We start from the raw sequence: 13481 nt of genomic DNA, 5'->3' as shown, positions 1-13481 counted from the left end.
AAACAAGAACCTCAAAAGAAAGCACATTTGACTTTGGTGGAGCAGCCTGTGTAAAAATCTATAAATAAGAGAAAAGCAAAAAAACTGCGGATGTTGGAAATCCAAAACAAACACAAAAATACCTGGAAAAACTCAGCAGGTCTGACAGCATCAGTGTTTCCAGGTATTTTTGTTTTTGTCTATAAATAAGAGAGGTGTTTCTGTCAGATGCCTAGCCTCTTTTCCTTTTAATGGCACACAAATGAAGACTTGCACACAAAAAGAAACTACATGCGGATGAGTAAAGGGGTGATTAAGGTTTATGATGTTCTTCTGAGTATGGAGTACTTTGAATGGTGTAAATATCAGAACCCTGATAATGCTGCTCATCTAAAGCAAGGAGGAATGTTCAATATTCCACTGGGAAAAGCTGCTCGGGGAAAGCTGAGAACAGATCACTTCTGTGATCAGCCCAATTATTGCAGTCAATGACAAATGTTCCCCTGTGTGCTATATCTCACAACTGAAGAAAGCCTCTGGCTTTCCCTGTAATTTTTTCAGCATTTATTTCAAAGAACTCATATGGCTCTTTAAGGAATGAGAGCATTAGGGGGGCTGTTAAAGAAGGCCAGTGGTCTGCGATTTTGGAAGTGGTGGATTGCGCTTCAAGGAAGGTTGCAGTAGGGCAATAACCTTTACTAGTTAATTTGTTGGGATGAGATATATTATGGCAACTTGTCAAGGACAGCATGCCATGATTAGTTGTATATTAAATGCTTCATATGGCAGCTTGTTATTTAGTAAGTTGTCATCACAATTCCATGTGATTGTGTAATAAACAGGTACCATGGGGATAATACAGATGCAAAAAGCTGCCTCAGAGTGTTCCCCGTTTGCGAAAGTGCCAACTCAATGATCAAATTACTATGCTCGTTGACCCAAGTTGTGCATCAGAACTTGGGACATCTACTTGTAAAATTTTCGTTCACTTCTTTTTGCAAGGCAAAAACCTCTCTGAGTAACTGCATACTTTGTACAATTCATTACTGTTTAATTAATTTTGCTGCAATTGTGGTTGCATTCCATTCTATGGGTTACATTTTTACTGAAACCCAATTGCGGGGGTGGGATTTTATGGAGCCTGCAAGAGCAGGAAATGTGGCGTGCAGGGTGACTGAATTAAGCAGGAGTCGATTTCGATTTCGTGACAGCAGAGATAAAATTAGTGGCATGTCGGGCCTTGCACCTCCCATGGCCTGATCCCCACTTGTAATACATTTGCATGCCATGAATACTCATTAACGTAAAACTTTTTCTTATTATGTCTTACCTTCTAGATAAAGTCAGTGATGCACGAGAATCTCATGGGCCCTGTTTCACGTCCGTTTAAAGAGGGGAGCAGAGAAAGAGGCTCCAAGCAGAAAAAGGGCTACAGTTGGCAAACTTTGAGTGGTGATGAAAGAGGGCTCAGGAGAAGCCTAGGTGATCAAAGAGGGCAGCAGAAGTTTGGTGACTCTGTGCTGCGGGACGTTGGGGTGAAGGTAACCCTTTGGAGCTTCTTTCTCTAATCCTCCTTTTTAACTGGGACCTCTCCCTGTCCCCTCTCCCTATCTCCTGCCTGGGACTCTTCTCTGAATATGGTGCCCCGCTCCTGGTCACATGACTGGGGTTTTCAAGCTGTTTCTTTTTTTTCCTCTCTTCACGCATCTGCCCTGAGAACTCCAAAATGCTGGGCTGCGCATACATAGCCCGCTCCCACTCTGTACATGCATGGATACTCCTGAGGCATGCTGGGAGTTGTAGTTCCCAGCCTCCCGACAATGAGGTTAGTCTGAATCTCACAGCAACAGTCAGTCAAGGTAAGAAAATAAGGGGCCTAAAGGGCAATGCCAGCACTGTCCACATGTTGGTCCATCTCAGAGTGTTGGCTCTCAGAATCCTTACAGGGCTCTGAGTTCACCTACAACATTATCCCCACTGAGACTGATCTCGGACAATGTTCCTTACAATGCATAGGAGGGAGGGCCACCTGAGCCTGTGGTTCAGCTATGGACACTAACACTAACATTCAATAAACAGTGAACAAAAAAACACATCATCGTCTCTTCCACAATAAAGGAAATGTCTCTAACTCCCCTGTAAGCATTGATGTGTGCAAACCATGAGGTGCGCCAGTACATTTAGCTCTCTAACTGACTTAGTCTCAACAAATAATGATGATGCACAGATGAATAAAGTGAAACCAATGTAACGTGAAATATTTACAAGTGAAGTTTAATTTTGGAAAACACCCCGCCATCTTTGTGCTCGCAAGTCTTATGTTAATGGCAATGCAGTTGGGCAGGAAAGCTGTGGGTGTGATGAAGAGCCTCCCTCTTTGACCAGGAGGCTCTTTTATAGCTTGCCTATACATGCTGCATTGTCAGCTGATGGCAGGTTTCACCACAGAAAAGCTTCCCCCGCCGCTGAGTTGGACCAGTCTCCCGTGCACACTGTTGGCACTTTAAATTTTAATCATCATGTAGGAACCAGCAAAATCCAAGAGCAGATGTGGTGCCCACTTTCCGTTCAGCCACAAATCAGGCACTTAACTGGGCAATGGTGGGCATACCCTGTGAGCAACACCCTGCCGAGGGGAGGGGGGGGAATATCCTGCTCCGCCCCTTCCCCCCGAGAGCTGCTGGCCAATCAGAGGCTGGTGTCTGTGCATTGCTTGCAGTGCCACTGGGAGGGTGGTGGCTGCTCTCAGTAATGCATCCATCAGAGGCTCAATTTCACTGAGGGATGCAGGCCATTGGGGAGTGACGGTGGGAGGGGGATTGCAGGGTTGGTGTTGAGGGGATAGGTGGGATGGGGGTCAGCAGCAAAGATAGGGGGTTGGCTTCCAGCGGGCCCCCACCTCACTTCCTGATGCTGGGTCCCTCGATCAGAACTAGGTGCCTAACAATGAGGAGCCCCACCACCACCCCCAGAAGCCTGCAAGCAACCCAAGCACTGCTTGCTTTTTGGGCTCCCTGCATGGTGATGCCCCCACCCGCTGCTGGGTGAATACCAGCAGCTGTGGGTTGAGGCTCTTAGTGGGCATTAATTGGCCATGGGGCATCAATTGATGGTGGGGTGGAAGGCCGTCCACAAGTGCTCTTACCTTGGATTGAATCAGGGCCAAGACAGGAAGGTGGCAGAGTTAATTAAATGCCCACCTACCTCTACCTCACCATGGAGAGCGGTATTAAATTCTGCCCCTTGTTTTCAATTGTAAATTCCTTTGTTGTTTCCCACACCGTTCCCTTATCACAGTCTGACTCTGTAATCTCCACCACTGTAACTACCATTTTCTGTGCTGTTTCTAGCTGGCGCAGTGGGAAAATAGGTTAATGAAACCGAAAGTGAGACAGAAAGTTAGTTCTCAGATTACCATTAAACATGGCTGTGAAGGCCACATAAATGGGGAGAGAGTGAGGGATTCATGCAACAAAGGACTGTTTTCACCTTCATTTCCAGTTGCACTCTCACATTCTTTTGGAAAAATGACATAGTGGGTTGGAAATGCTACTGATCCATTCCATTTTAAATCAACACAACCGTCTCCCAAACTCCACTGGTAGTTTCTTATCAAGATTGCTAGAGAGAACAGGTAAACTGGAAGTCTGCTGGTAACTTGATCTTACCTATTCAGTCACTCTCTATCCCTACTACCACCATCAGATCTATTACATACCACTTTATATCATAAATTGGGGGCAGACTTGTTTTTATTCCTCCAGTCTAAGGTTCATGCTCAGCCCAGTTGTTATGAGGTAACAAACTTTGAACTTTCATGCGTTAAGATTAGTCAGGAATTGAACTACCAATCTGAAACCTGCTGGGAGGCACAAAGCATTTTCCCACAACTATGTAAAAAAATGACATTGATGGGCATGGATACATGTTGCCTGCCTTTCCTCTGGGCTGGCACTGGTACAGTGCATAAGAAGAAAATGCAAAGACAGAGAAAGGACAGAAATTTCTGGTACATTCAGCTGGTAATTTATCATTACTTGTTTCATGCACTGGATAAGCACAAAGCAGACTGGAAAATGTATTATGAATATATAGGTTTGGACTGCCCACCCCAACCCCCATCGCAACCCACGCCAAGCGCCATTGTAACCCACCCCACCCCCACCCATGTTTGTGTAAAATATGTCACAATGACGTCAGGTCATCAATCCAAAGTCATCCCACCAGTGTCCGATAATACAAAAAAAGTCAAACTAGAAGCCCACCAGCTCTTTTGAAAAAAAAAAACAATCAACAAGCTATTGAGCTTGTTAAAAAGCCAATTGACTGCAATTTTTCATTGCCCGTTCCATTTTTCCGCAGTTGAAAGTGAGTTATGCCAGCACAAGGATCGATGGCCTGCAAACAGGACCATGGCTGTGTGTAGCTGCTGAAGGTGGCAGCATTTGGCTGTTGATAGACTTTACTTGTTCACTTTTTATACGCTGACTTAACAATTAGGGAGAGAGTGAGAGGGAAGATCTTTTAAATTGCTGGTCGGAACAGACTTCTGTGACTTCCGGTCCATGGCTTCTCCCACTGGATGTCCCATCCTAGACGGTCCACAGATGCGTGATTCAACATGCTGAAACAATGGGCGAGCGAGTGGACCACACGCTTCCCATTCCACCTCCCTTAACCTGCTGGAAACCATAAAACCCAGCCCATAGAGTTAGTCATAAAAATCTGAAAGCAACTTAGCTTTGTGTGAATTAAAAGCACCATCAGAATGCTTGACTTTCAAGACTAAGCAAGGAATTGTCATAAGTCATGAAACAGTTTGGAAAGTTTAATGTACAATCTTTGGGCCTACAGGTCTCAGGATCTGAAGCTGCAGTCAGTAAAATCCTATTTTTGATGATTTGGCAGAGTGTAATCCAAAGTTAGATAGTTAGAAAAACAGTGTTTGGCAGATTCCATTAAGGTAAGAGAAACAAAGTGGAAAGCACATCTTTAATTATAAATGCAATGCATGTTGTATCATGTATATATTGCAACTGAAACTGATCATATTTAATCAGCTTGTTGTAACTGCGACTTAAATTAAGATGGCATGGTACTTGCACTAACCATTTATGGAGATAATAAGATTATAGTCATTCTCATTAACTCATTAGTATCACATCAATGCTCATTACAGTTGAATTAGGATTATGTTTCACTTTTCTACCCAAAGACATATGGAGATACTTTCCTCATGTTGAGCATGCCTCTCACGAGCCCAACAGGCAAGCATCAACTCAGCAGTTCATGGACTGAAGCCTCTTTCACTGTTAGCAATGCTTCTTTTAATATAAATTGTTGCTAGCAAAATAAATTAGATTGATTACAAGATCACTTGAGCTTCATTCAAGGCACATTACCCAGGACATTCAGAAAATAGACTCTGTTCTCAAAGATTATACTGAGTGTTCTGCAGTCCTTGATTAAAACATCGCGTGAATAGGTTGAAAGCTGCCATAGAACTTGGATGCATACTGTGTAAGTGTCTACATTTCAAGCATCTCTTAGACAGTTGAGAGTAGCTTTGTTCGTGTGCCAAACTACATGCTGATACAAACATATTTAACAAGGAAAAATGCTGTTCCTGATTGATGAATTATGAAATAAACCTTTACTACATGAACTTTCATGTTTTTATTTGGCACAACTCAAACTCTAAAATTGTGATTTGTTTTTGTCTGAACCATCCAACTGCTGTCAATTTTTGTGTCGGTGCCAATTGTTTATATTTACCCTGTTGCCTCAATGTGCAAAGAGACCACTGGAGGAAGATTAAAAATTCTGTTTTTGAGCCCTTGCCAAACTTATAGACGACGTAATGGACGGATCAGTTAATGGTCCTAAAACTGATCTTTAATCAATGTATTGCCCCCGGAATTGAACTGAAAGGAAAATGGGCTGGCTAAAAATTTTGTAATGATATTGAAACATTTTGAAATGGCCAGAATAAATTTGTATCTTTGGAAGATTCTTCCACCCCAAAAGCACTGTATAAAATAAAATTTGTTGCTGCTGTCATTGCCATTTATGATATTTGCTAATAATTTCCCTCTATTTTTCCTCCTACTACTTCAACTCATATTTATATAAAGTTTTAACATAATGAAACATCCCAACGCACTTCAAAGGAGCATTGTAAGACAAAATATGATACTGAACGACATAAGGTGATAATACAAGGTGATTTAGCTCTGAAGAAGAGTCACATGGGCTCGAAACGTTAACTTTGTTTCTCTCTCCACAAATGCTGCCCAACCTGCTGAGCTTTTCCAGCACTTTCTGTTTTAATTTCAGATTTCCAGCATCTGAAATATTTTGCTTTTAAGTAAGGTGATATTAGGGCAGATGACCAAAATTTTGGTGAAGGAGATAGGTTTTAAGAAGTATCTTAAAGGAAGAGAAGGAGGTATAGAGATAGAGAGGTGTAGTGGCGGGCGAGGGGGGTGTGGTTTGTGGGCTGGGGGAGTTCCAGAGCTTAGGGCCTAGACAACTGAAGGCACAGCCACCAATGGTGGAGCAATTAAAATTGCGGATTCTCAAGAAGCCAGAATTAGATTAATGCAAATATTTCAGAAGGTGGTGGGGCTCAAGGAGCTAACAAAGATAGGGAGGGCTGAGACCATGGAGGTTTTGAAATTAAGGATCAGGATTTTGAAATCCAGATGTTGCTTGACCGGGAGCCAACATAGGACAGCGGGCACCAGGGTAATGGTTGAATGGGACCTGATGTGAGTTAAGACTTGGGCAACAAAGTTTTAGATGATCTCAAGTTTACAAAGGGTAGCATGTGGGGGACCAGCCAGGAGTGCTTTGGAATAGTCAAATCTAAAGGTAACAAAGGGATGAATGAGGGCTTCAGCAACATCTCAGCTGAAGCAGGGGTGAAGTTAGGACATTTTAGAGGTGTAATGCAGAGAAGATAGGGGGTCTAGTGATGGCATGAATATGTGGCTGGAAGCTTAACTCAGAGTCAAATTTGATACCAAGGTTGCAAACAGTCTGATTTAGCCTCAGGCAGTTGTCAGAGAGAGGGATGGAGTGGATAGCTAAGGAATGGAATTTGGAACAGCGTACCAAAAACAGTGGTTTCAGTCTCCCTAGTGTTTAATTAGAGGAAATTTCTGCTCAGTGCAGGATATCGGATAAGCAGTCTGATAATTTGGCAACAATGGAGGAGCCGAGAGAGGTGATGGTAAGTCTGTTAATAAGAACATAAGAAATAGGAACAGGAGTAGACCGTTCGGCCCCTTGAGCCTGCTCTGCCATTCAATAAGAGCATGGTTGATCTTCTTGTGTTTCGATCTCCACATTCCCATCTAACGCTGATAACTTTCCATTCCCTTGCCTAACAAGAATCTATTTACCTCTGCCTTAAAAATATTCAATGATCCACCGCCTTCTGAGGCAGAGAATTCCAAAGTCGCACAACTCTCTGAGAGAAAGAAATTCTCTTCATCTCTGTCCTTAATGGACAACCCCTAATTTTAAAACAGTGCCCCTTCATTCTGGACTGACCCACAAGAGGAAACATCCTTTCGACGTCCACCTTGTCAAGGCCGTTCAGGATCTTGTATACTTCAATCAAATCACCCCCTCACTCTTCTAAACTCCAGTGGAAACCAGCCCAGTCTGTCCAACCTTTCCTCATAAGACAACCCACTCATTCCAATTATCATGGTTTTATCTCAGGATAGATTAGCTTCTTACTCTAGAAGAGATCTTGCTGGAGGCAATGATACTTTGGTGAAAACACATTTATTTACATATTAACTATTTGCAAAGGTTAAGTAAGACCAGGATCTAGCTGGAGCTACTCTCTTAAGATGCTTCTCAGCCATATTCTCTCAGTGAGTGACACGGCACCTTATGCACATACTTAATAACTATCATTAGAGTTAACCCTTTATGCTTCAGTAAAGTAGAACTGAGTGTTGTCAACATACAACTGAAAACTAATGCTAAAAGCAAAAAACTGCGAATGCTGGAAATCCAAAACAAAAATAAAAATACCTGGAAAAACTCAGCAGGTCTGACAGCATCTGCGGAGAGGAACACAGTTAACGTTTCGAGTCTGTATGTTCTGTTGAAGAGTCATACGGACTCGAAACGTTAACTGTGTTCCTCTCCGCAGATGCTGTCAGACCTGCTGAGTTTTTCCAGGTATTTTTATTTTTGTTTTGAAAACTAATGCTGTCCTTCAGATGATATCACTGAGGGACATGTACATAAGAAATTGGAGGGGAGCAAGAAAAGATCCTTGTGAGACACCAGAATTATTGCAAGTAGGAGGAAAGGATGGGCTAGCTAGCTGCCATCCCTGTGAAATAGGTTCCTACTGCACCTTAGTTAACTACCTGGAAGGAAATGTGCTCAGAGTTTCATGCTTAAACCTGTTTAGATGTTCTCAGGTAAAATTGATGAACAGGAGTGAATTTAAGACCCTGAATTTCTAGCCAAAGTCCAAGGGTTAGAGTTTATAGGTCACTTAAAGGTTCTGCCATTTCTAATTCATTGTTTATAATAGACACCAAAAAGATAAAAAGTCACACCTGGGTGGTATATATGTGCAGAATGGCCTCTTTAGGAGTGTTATGTCTTCTGGTTCCCACAAGGTAGAAGTAATCACACTTTAGACTTAAAATGCTAGAACTTCCCTCGAATGTATTTCCTTCAGCTCTCCATGTGGCTAGTGAACTGATAGACTGATACATTGTTGCTCAGCACATGACTCCAGTGCAACCATAAAATGTGGCATCCTTGATGTACATTCTCATAACAATTAGTTCCTATTTCTTCACGAATAATATGTCATTAGTTCATAACTTCTAATCTCTGGGGCGTTGTACCTGGTGGGCACCTCAAAGATGTGCTGGGGGACACCGCCCGGAAGTCCTCATGTAAGGATTGCACGACAGTTGCCTTGGAAGTTCAAACTTCCATTGGACAATTACCCTGCACTGGGAACCATCCGATTTAAATCGCAGACTTCAGATGGTTCCAACTGTCTTACAGGAATAGTTACGCAGAAAAAGCTAGAAGAATTAAAGCCACTTCTAACTCCTGGATAACTGAAGTATTGACCCCGCCTCTGCGCCCCGACTACCAAAGGTTCCTCGACAACCATCCCTTCTCCACTGGAACTCACCCCCAACACCCGACTACCCCCCGAACTCCCAACTACCCCAGTCCGCCCCCAGATTACTTTCCTAAATGTCCTCCCGACAACCTGATTACTGCCTAGCTCCCCTGACTAGCCCCCCACCCACCCCGGACTTCCCTCATTGACTGCACACCACCCCCCACTGATCACCCCCTCTCTGCTCACCAGCAGACAACACTCTCACCACCCAACGCCCCACCTGACCACCCAACCCCCCCCCATGATCACCTGATCTCCTGAATGACCACCCGACCACCCGACTCATCCGACCCCCCGACACCCACCCCCACAACCTGCCCACCCACCCACCCCAATCCTATCCATTTATCATCCACACTTACCTTCTCCCTGGCTCTTGAACGTTGCTGGACCTTTAAACTTGCCTGCTTTATGGCGGCTACTGCTGTCAAAAAGGGAGCGTGTCTTCCTTCCGTCCAGCTCTCCTGCACAGCTGAGAGGATCCCTGGACACCTGCGCTGCACTTTTCTCACCCGGCCCAAGTCAGAAGGTTGAGTGAGAAAAGTGTGGCTGCGTTTTAGCCTAAGTGAATTGGAGCAGGGTGACAATCCGACTGTGATTTCCACTCCGTGGATGTTATGGCCAAATATAACACCCCCCTTTCTTTAAAATGTATATATAATGCCTCAATATCAATATAATTGTTCCAATCATTAACTTTTTTTTCTAAATTAAAGAAGTTAACAACTGACTTTTTATTAAAAACAACTGAATGCCTTTAGAGTCTTTGACACTTTGTTTTCTTTTCTACAAGTATTATTCATGGTATTGCTTCACTGGTAGGAAGCTGTGTCTCCTCTTTGATTTGGCAATGTTCACTCTCAGAGTTGGCACACTGCATAGGCGATGTGTGTGTTGCTTCTACTGTTGTATGAGTCGTGCTTAATGTCACTAATGTTGTGTCACTTGATGGTGATGTTGTTTATGTTTCACTGCTTGCTATTGATGTTGTCTCTCTCCGGTTAGTGATGTTGCTGGTGTTTTTGATCATCTTTTCTGCTTTTTCAGCTCAGGACTTTATTCCTTCCTACATTGCATATAGACCCCATTCTTTAGATGTCTTTATAGTTGCAGTACACAGCTGACCTGGCTCTCAGCTTACACTTTTCCATTCCCATGTGGTCTTCTTCCATCTTCTAGAGAAGTCATTTTGGTATTGTTTTGGACATGATTATTCTGGATCTGGCTAGCAGAACACCACCTTCCAATGAGATGCCATCTCTGATAGACCAATACTACCGTATTGCTGGCTGCATTTTCTATATCTTATCAGGCCATAGACCATATGCTGAGGGAGCATCTGTAACTCATCATCTTTGCTGACCTCATCTCTAATTTAACTCAGTTTCAGTGGTGATGGATCTTTAGGTGTAGATTTTTTATGCTGTGTTTCTCCCATGGTGACAACCAAGATAGGGTAACTGCTAGAAACCTTTCTCTTCCTGGCTTGTATTTCAGAGTGGAATGGTAACTCTAAAGCCTCAAGAGTAACCTCTGCTGTCTTTCTGTAGCTCCACGTTAGATTTTTCTTGTAGATCTGCTCCAGTGGCCGATGATCACTCTACACTCTGATCTTTCCCACATAGAGATTTGTATGGAACTTTTCACATCCATACATGACTGACAAAAGCTTTCTTTCAATGTTGGCATATCTGTCTCAGCTGGTGTTAGAGCTTTGGTTGTGAATGCTATTGATCTTCCCTCTTGGACTAGGGCTGCTCTCAGTCATTGTGTAGAAGCACCTATGTGCAGACTGACAGGTTTCTTTCTGTTGTAGTGCGGTAGACTTGTTTCTTTGCAAACTACTTTGAGTATGTTGAAGCTCCTCTCGTGTGAGCTCTTCTTTCATCAGCTCTTGAAGGTTTGCTGTGCGTTGCGGCGTGTGAGATATGAAAGAACTGATTTACCGGATCAGGCCGAGGAAACTTCTCAACTCTTCCTTGTCTCTTGGAGTTTCCATCTCAGTGATGGCTCTGATTTTGCAGACCTTGGCTTGACTCGCTCAGGTGTGTGCACCATTCTGAAGAACTGACATTCTGCCACCTTCACATCTGCATTTAGTTTGATCCCAGGTTTCCTGATTCTGTCTATGGCTTCATGCAGATCGTGGTCATGATCTTTTTCATCTACAATACACTGTGGCAGGATTTTCCATTCATTGGGCGGGCTTGGCGGGAATGGGCGGGGCCGGCCGCAGAGCCGACTGCTGCCTGCGATCGGCTCCGCACCGCGATTTCACACGGGCCAATTAAGGCCCGCCCTGCGTGGATCGCGAGTGGCAGCATTGAGCACTGCCTGTGCAGGCAGGGGGAGGAGGGAGAGCCGGGCCTAGCGCGTGGTTCGCGCATGCACGAGAAAGAGCGCTTCAAGCTCCCTGAGGCACGGAGCTGCCTCAGAGACTCAAGCACTTTATGAAAAATTAATAAAGAGCAGAAAAATTCAATGAAACATGTCTCCTCATGTGACTGTGTCACATGAGCTGGGACATGTTTTTAAGTTCAAATGTAACTTTTTATTTAATTTGTAACAGCTTCAGGAAACCTCATTCCGCTCATGGATGAGGTTTCCTAATAAACGTAAAGGCCGCTTGACCTTTTCGTCCGCCTGCCAACCGTTAGGTTGAACGAAATATCGCGCAGCTTCACGATGACGACAGGATGCACACCCGACGTCATCGCGTGTCATTTTACGTTGTGGCGTGTTGACTCGCACCCGATCGCCTAATGTAAAATTCTGCCCCGTGGCCTAGATTTTGGCCGAGTCAGACTGACTTGTGAGCCTTTTAAAAATGGCAGGTCGAGGCCCCATTCTGGGACTCCTGACCCCATTCCCGGGCTGTCCGATTTTCAGGAGTGCTTTTTAAAGCTGCAGACTGGTTCAGGTCGCGAGCCCCCACCCAGCGCTCCCAACCTGGCCAGCTCCATTGCGAAGATAGGCGTGCCCTATTCCTCTGCAACCTTCATGGAGTCAGGGCAAGTTTTTAAAGAGTCATGGTTCACAGTGCCTCAGAGGTGTCATGAACCATAGTTTGCATTGGGGGACCTTTCAAAAGGCTCTCCTCATGCCACCCCCGTGCCAAGGCATCCTCCTCCACCCAACCCCATGGCCCCACATGCCCCCTATGCTAAGCTATACCCTTCCATTCACCGCTATGGCCCCCCAAACCCCCTAAGCCAACTTGCATAACCATTTACCCGCTATACAATATATCGAGCCAATGAGACCTATAGGGCAGAATCTTCTGGCTGGTGCGCGGGTGGCGGAGCCCGCACGCCAGCACTTAAAATGTTGTGTGAACAACAGTGTCGACGTCAGCATCGCGATATTTTGGTTGGCGAGCGCGCTATGCAGCGGGACGCGCGCCCGCCATTAATTAAAGGCCTCATTAAGACCCTTAACTTGCCAACCGTCGACGATTTTGAGGGGCCCGTGCAAACTTCGGCTCGGCGCATGGGCCCAACGGGCAGGCAGGTAGGTGATTTTTTTTACAAACCTCATCCAGTGGTGGGATGAGGTTTGATAGCGGTTTTAAAAACGTTTAATAAAGTTTCTGTTTATTTCATGAACATGTCCCATCTCATGTGACATTTTCACATGAGGGGGACATGTTAATTAATTTTTTATTGTTCTATTTTTTCATATTTGCCAGCCTTTCAGCGATCTCCCTGAGGCAGCACTTAGCCTCAGGGAGATGTGCGCTCTTTCACGCACATGCACTAAAGAGCACACTCTGACAGTTTGGGAATCCTCCCCCCTCAACCCGCCCCGCCGCACAGGAAGCACATAGTGCTTCCTGTCGGGCAACCTGCTGGGCGGGCCTTAATTGGCCTGTCCACTTAAAATGGTGGCGGGGCCTGTTTCAGTGGCAGCGATCGGCTGCCCACCCACCACCAAGCCGGTAGGGCCCGCCCACCCTTCAAGGGCAAAATTCTGCCCATAGTGACAATAGAATGTGTAAAAAAAAAGTTTTTAAAAAGTCAATTCATTACTTTCCACAATGTTAATAAAGCTCCTTTTTACTACAGGCCAATAAAAGTGTCAATATCCAGACCCTGTGATATATCAATAACAGAAACTGCAAGCTCTTGAAACCTCTTAACCTTGCAGCAGTTGTGCAATTGACAGCAGAAATCAGAGAGCCAGAGTTGTCAATCAAGCAATGATTTCTCTGGGGCTCAGGTGTTTCAACAGCATAATGGATGTCTTGGCTCTCAGCCAAGAATACATGAGGTCTGCTTCTGCTGACTTAACTGAAAGCTAGTCATCTGGGTAGTTAGCATTT

This window comes from Cetorhinus maximus, chromosome 13 (genome assembly GCF_964194155.1).
Source record: "Cetorhinus maximus chromosome 13, sCetMax3.hap1.1, whole genome shotgun sequence".
NCBI classification, from domain to species: domain Eukaryota; kingdom Metazoa; phylum Chordata; class Chondrichthyes; order Lamniformes; family Cetorhinidae; genus Cetorhinus; species Cetorhinus maximus.
The sequence above is the reverse complement of the archived record's forward strand: the minus strand, read 5'-3'. Positions refer to the sequence as shown.